This window comes from Schistocerca serialis, unplaced genomic scaffold, assembly GCF_023864345.2.
Source record: "Schistocerca serialis cubense isolate TAMUIC-IGC-003099 unplaced genomic scaffold, iqSchSeri2.2 HiC_scaffold_1417, whole genome shotgun sequence".
Lineage (NCBI taxonomy): Eukaryota > Metazoa > Arthropoda > Insecta > Orthoptera > Acrididae > Schistocerca > Schistocerca serialis.
In genome coordinates, this window is record NW_026047644.1 from 16656031 (window position 1) to 16662165 (window position 6135).

Consider the following 6135-nt stretch of genomic DNA (forward strand, 5'->3'; position numbering starts at 1 on the left):
TCTATAACTAGTGTCACAGGAATGGTTCAAAACATAGGCAGTAAGAAGAGCCAGTCTTCTTGTACTTGAGTCGGCATTGTGCCTTTTGTATTTAATTCTGATGAAATTTCTGTATTTGATCGTCAATAAGAAGCTCAGAGGGATACAGTAAACCTGAAGTGAAGCATCAGAATCTATAACTAGTGTCACAGGAATGGTTCAAAACATAGACAGTAAGAAGAGTCAGTTTTCATGTTCTTAAGTCGGCATTGTGCCTTTTGTATTTAATTCCGATGAAAATTCTGTGTTTCATCGGCAATAAGAAGGACACAGGGATACAGTAAACCTGAAGTGATGCATCGGAATCAATAACTAGTTTCACAGGAATGGTTCGAAACATATACAGTAAGAAGAGTCAGTCTTTTTGTACTTAAGTCGGCATTGTGCCTTTTGTATTTAATTCCCATGCAATTTCTGTGTTTCATCGTCAATACGATGGTCAGAGGGATACAGTAATCCTGAAGTGAAGCATCGGAATCTATAACTAGTGTCACAGGAATGGTTCAAAACATAGACAGAAAGAAAGGTCAGTCTTGTTGTACTTAAGTCGGCATTGTGCCTTTTGTATTTAATTCCGATGCAATATCTGTATTTCTTCGTCAATAAGAATGTCAGAGGGATACAGTAAACCTGTAGTGAAGCATCAGAATCTATTACTAGTGTCACAGAAATGGTTCAAAACATAGTCAGTAAGAAGAGCCAGTCTTCTTGTACTTGAGTCAGAATTGTGCCTTTTGTATTTAATTTCGATGCTATTTCTGTGTTTCATCGTCAGTAAGAAGGTCAGAGGGATTCAGTAAACCTGAAGTGAAGCATCGGAATCTATAACTAGTGTCACTGGAAAGGTTCAAAACGTAGACAGTAAGAAGAGTCGGTCTTCTTGTACTTACGTCGGCATTGTGCATTTTAAATTTAATTCCGATGCAATTTACGTGTTTCATCGCAAATAAGAAGGTCAGAGGGATACAGTAAGCCTGAAGTGAAGCATCGGAATCTATAACTAGTGTCACAGGAATGGTTCAAAACATAGACAGTAAGAAGAAGCAGTTTTCTTGTACTTAAGTCGGCATTGTGCCTTTTGTAATTAATTCCGATGCAATTTCTGTGTTTCATCGTCAATAAGGTAACAGGGATGCAGTAAACCTGAAGTGCAGCATCGGAATCTATAACTAGTGTCACAGGAATGGTTCAAAACATTGACAGTAAGAAGAGTCAGTCTTCTTGTACTTAAGTCGGCATTGTGCCTTTTGTTTATAATTCCGACGCAATTTCTGTGTTTCATCGTCAATAAGAAGGTCAGAGGGATACAGTAAACCTGAAGTGAAGCATCGGAATATATAAGTAGTGTCACAGGAATGGTTCAAAACGTAGACAGTAAGAAGATTCAGTTTTCTTGTACTTAAGTCGGCATTGTGCCTTTTGTACATAATTCCGATGCAATTTCTGTGTTTCATCGTCAGTAAGAAGCTCAGAGGGATACAGTAAACCTGAAGTGAAGCATCGGAATCGATAACTAGTGTCACAGGAATGGTTCGAAACATAAACAGTAAGAAGAGTCAGTTTTCTTATACTTAAGTCTTAATTGTGCCATTTGTATTTAATTCCGATGCAATTTCTGTGTTTCATCGTCAATAAGTAGGTCAGAGGGATACAGTAAACCTGAAGTGAAGCATCGGAATCTATAACTAGTGTCACAGGAATGGTTCAAAACATAGACAGTAAGAAGAGCCAGACTTCTTGTACTTAAGTCGGCATTGTGCCTTTTGTATTTAATTAAGATGCAATTTCTGTGTTTCATCGTCAATAAGAAGGTCAAAGTAATACAGTAACCCAGAAGTGAAGCATCGGAATCTATAACTAGTGTCACAGGAATGGTTCAAAGCATAGACAGTAAGAAGAGTCAGTCTTCTTGTACTTAAGTCGGCATTGTGCCTTTTGTATATAACTCCGATGCCATTTCTGTGTTTCATAGTCAATTAGAAGCTCAGAGGGATACAGTAAACCTGAAGTGGAGCATCGGAATCTATAACTAGTGTCACAGGAATGGTTCAAAACATAGACAGTAAGAAGAGTCAGTTTTCTTGGACTTAAGTCGGCATTGTGACTTTTGTATTTAATTCCGATGCAATTTCGGTGTTTCATCGACAATAAGAAGGTCAGAGGGATACAGGAAACCTGAAGTGAGGCATCGGAATCTATAACTAGTGTCACAGGAATGGTTCAAAACATAGACAGTACGAAGAGTCAGTCTTTTTGTACTTAAGTCGGCATTGTGCCTTTTGTATGTAATTCCGATGCAATTTCTGTGTTTCATCTTCAATACGAAGGTGAGAGGGATACAGTAAACCTGAAGTGAGGCACCGGAATCTATAACTAGTGTCACAGGAATGATTTAAAACATAGACAGTAAGAAGAGTCAGTTTTCTTGTACTTAAGTCGGCATTGTGACTTTTGTATTTAATTCCGATGCAATTTCTGTGTTTCATCGTCAATAAGAAGGTCAGAGGGATACAGGAAACCTGAAGTGAAGCATCGGAATCTATAACTAGTGTCACTGGAATGGTTCAAAACATAGACAGTAAGAAGAGTCAGTCTTTTTGTACTTAAGTCGGCATTGTGCCTTTTGTATTTAATTCGGATGCAATTTCAGTGTTTCATCGTCAATAAGATGGTCAGAGGGATACAGTAAACCTGAAGTGAAGCATCGGAATCGATAACTAGTGTCAAGGGATTGGTTCAAACATAGACAGTTGGAAGAGTCAGACTTCTTGTACTTAAGTCGGCATTGTGCCTTTAGTAATTAATTCCTATGCAATTTCTGTGTTTCATCGTCAATAAGAAGGTCAGAGGGATACAGTAAACCTGAAGTGAGGCACCGGAATCTATAACTAGTGTCACAAGAATGATTTAAAACATAGACAGTAAGAAGAGTCAGTTTTCTTGTACTTAAGTCGGCATTGGGCCTTATGTATTTAATTCCGATGCAATTTCTGTGTTTCATCGTCAATAAGAAGGTCAGCCGTATACAGTAAACCTGAAGTGAAGCATCGGAATCTATAACTAGTGTCACAGGAATGGTTCAAAACATAGGCAGTAAGAAGAGCCAGTCTTCTTGTACTTGAGTCGGCATTGTGCCTTTTGTATTATAATTCTGATGAAATTTCTGTATTTGATCGTCAATAAGAAGGTCAGAGGGATGCAGTAAACCTGAAGTGAAGCATCGGAATCTATAACTCGTGTCACAGGAATGGTTCAAATCATAGACAGTAAGAAGAGTCAGTCTTCTTAAACTTAAGGCGGCATTGTGCCTTTTGTATTTAATTCCGATGCAATTTCTGTGTTTCATCGTCAATAAGAAGCTCACAGGGATACAGTAAACCTGAAGTGAAGCATCGGAATCTGTAACTAGTGTCACTGGAATGGTTCAAAACATAGACAGTAAGAAGAGTCAGTTTTCTTGTACTTAAGTCGGCATTGTACCTTTTGTATTTCATTCCGATGCTATTTCTGTGTTTCATCGTCAATAAGAAGGTCAGAGGGATACAGTAAACCTGAAGTGGAGCATCGGAATCTATAACTAGTGTCACAGGAATGGTTCAAACATAGACAGTAAGAAGAGTCAGTCTTTTTGTACTTAAGTCGGCATTGTGCATTTTGTATTTAATTCCGATGCTATTTATGTGTTTCTTCGTAAATACGAGGGTCAGAAGGATACAGTAAACCTGAAGTGAAGCTTCGGAATCTATAACTCGTGTCACAGGAATGATTCAAAACATAGACAGTAAGAAGAGAAAGTCCTCTTGTACTTAAGTCGGCATTGTGAATATTGTATATAACTCCGATGCAATTTCTGTGTTTCATCGTCAATAAGAAGCTCAGAGGGATACAGTAAACCTGAAGTGAGTCATCGGAATCTATAACTGGTGTCACAGGAATGGTTCAAGACGTAGACAGTAAGAAGGGTCAGTTTTCTTGTACTTATGTCGGCATTGTGCCTTTTGTATTTAATTCCGATGCAATTTCTGTGTTTCATCGTCAATAAGAAAGTCAGAGGGATACAGTAAACCTGAAGTGAACATCGGAATCTATACCTAGTGTCACAGGAATGGTTCGAATCATAGACAGTAAGAAGAGTCAGTCTTTTTGTACTTAAGTCGGCATTGTGCCTTTTGTATTTAATTCCGATGCAATTTCTGTGTTTCGCCGTCAATACGAAGGTCAGAGGGAAACAGTAAACCTGAAGTGAAGCATCGGAATCTATAACTAGTGTCCCAGGAATGGTACAATACATAGACAGTAAGAAGATAAGTCTTCTTGTACTTAAGTAGGCATTGTGCCTTTTGTATTTAATTCTGATGCAATATCTGTGTTTCTACGTCAATAAGAAGGTCAGAGGGATACAGTAAACCTGAAGTGAAGCATCGGAATCTATAACAAGTGTCACAGAAATGGTTCAAAACATAGACAGTAAGAAGAGCGAGTCTTCTTGTACTTGAGTCGGCATTGTGCCTTTTGTATTTAATTCCGATGTTATTTCTGTGTTTCATCGTCAATAAGAAGGTCAGAGGGATTCAGTAAACCTGAAGTGAAGCATCGGAATCTATAAATAGTGTCACAGGAATGGTTCAAAACACAGACAGTAAGAAGAGTCAGTCTTCTTGTACTTAAGTCGGCATTGTGCCTTTTGTATTAATTCCGATGCAATTTATGTGCTTCATCGTCAATAAGAAGGTCAGCTGGATACAGTAAACCTGAAGTGAAGCATCGGAATCTATAACTAGTGTCACAGGAATGGTTCAAAGCATAGGCAGTAAGAAGAGCCAGTCTTCTTGTACATGAGTCGGCATTGTGCATTTTGTATTTAATTCTGATGTAATTTCTGTGTTTGATCGTCAATAAGAAGGTCAGAGGGACACAGTAAACCTGAAGCATCGGAATCTATAACTCGTGTCACAGGAATGGTTCAAATCATAGACAGTAAGAAGAGTTAGACCTCTTATACTTAAGTTGGCATTGTGCCTTTTGTATTTAATTAAGATGCAATTTCTGTGTTTCATCGTCAATAAGAAGGCGAAAGGGATACAGTAAACCAGAAGTGAAGCCTCGGAATCTATAACTAGTGTCACAGGAATGGTTCAAAACATAGACAGTAAGAAGAGTCAATTTTCTTGTACTGAAGTCGGCATTGTGCCTTTTCTATTTAATTCCGATGCAATTTCTGTGTTTCATCGTCAATACGAAGGTGAGAGGGATACAGTAAACCTGAAGTGAGGCACCGGAATCTATAACTAGTGTCACAGAAATGATTTAAAACATAGACAGTAAGAAGAGTTAGTTTTCTTGTACTTAAGTCGGCATTGTGCCTTATGTATTTAATTCCGATGCAATTTCTGTGTTTCATTGTCAATAAGAAGGTCAGCTGGATACAGTAAACCTGAAGTGAAGCATCGGAACTATAACTAGTGTCACAGGAATGGTTCAAAACATAAACAGTAAGTAGAGTCAGTCTTCTTGTACTTAAGTCGGCATTGTGCCTTTTGTATTTAATTAAGATGCAATTTCTGTGTTTCACGTCAATAATAAGGTCAGAGGGATACAGTAAACCTGAAGTGAAGCATCGGAATCTGTAACTAGTGTCACTGGAATGGTTCAAAACATAGACAGTAAGAAGAGTCACTTTTCTTGTACATAAGTCGGCATTGTGCCTTTTGTATTTAATTCCGATGCAATTTCTGTGTTTCATCGTCAATAAGAAGGTCAGAGGGATACAGTAAACCTGAAGTGGAGCATCGGAATCTATAACTAGTGTCACAGGAATGGTTCAAACATAGACAGTAAGAAGAGTCAGTCTTTTTGTACTTAAGTCGGCATTGTGCATTTTGTATTTAATTCCGATGCTATTTATGTGTTTCATCGTAAATACGAGGGTCAGAAGGATACAGTAAACCTGAAGTGAAGCTTCGGAATCTATAACTAGATTCACAGGAATGGTTCAAAACATAGACAGTAAGTAGAGTCAGTCTTCTTGTACTTAAGTCGGCTTTGGGCCTTTTGTATTTAATTCCGATGCAATTTATGTGCTTCATCGTCAATAAG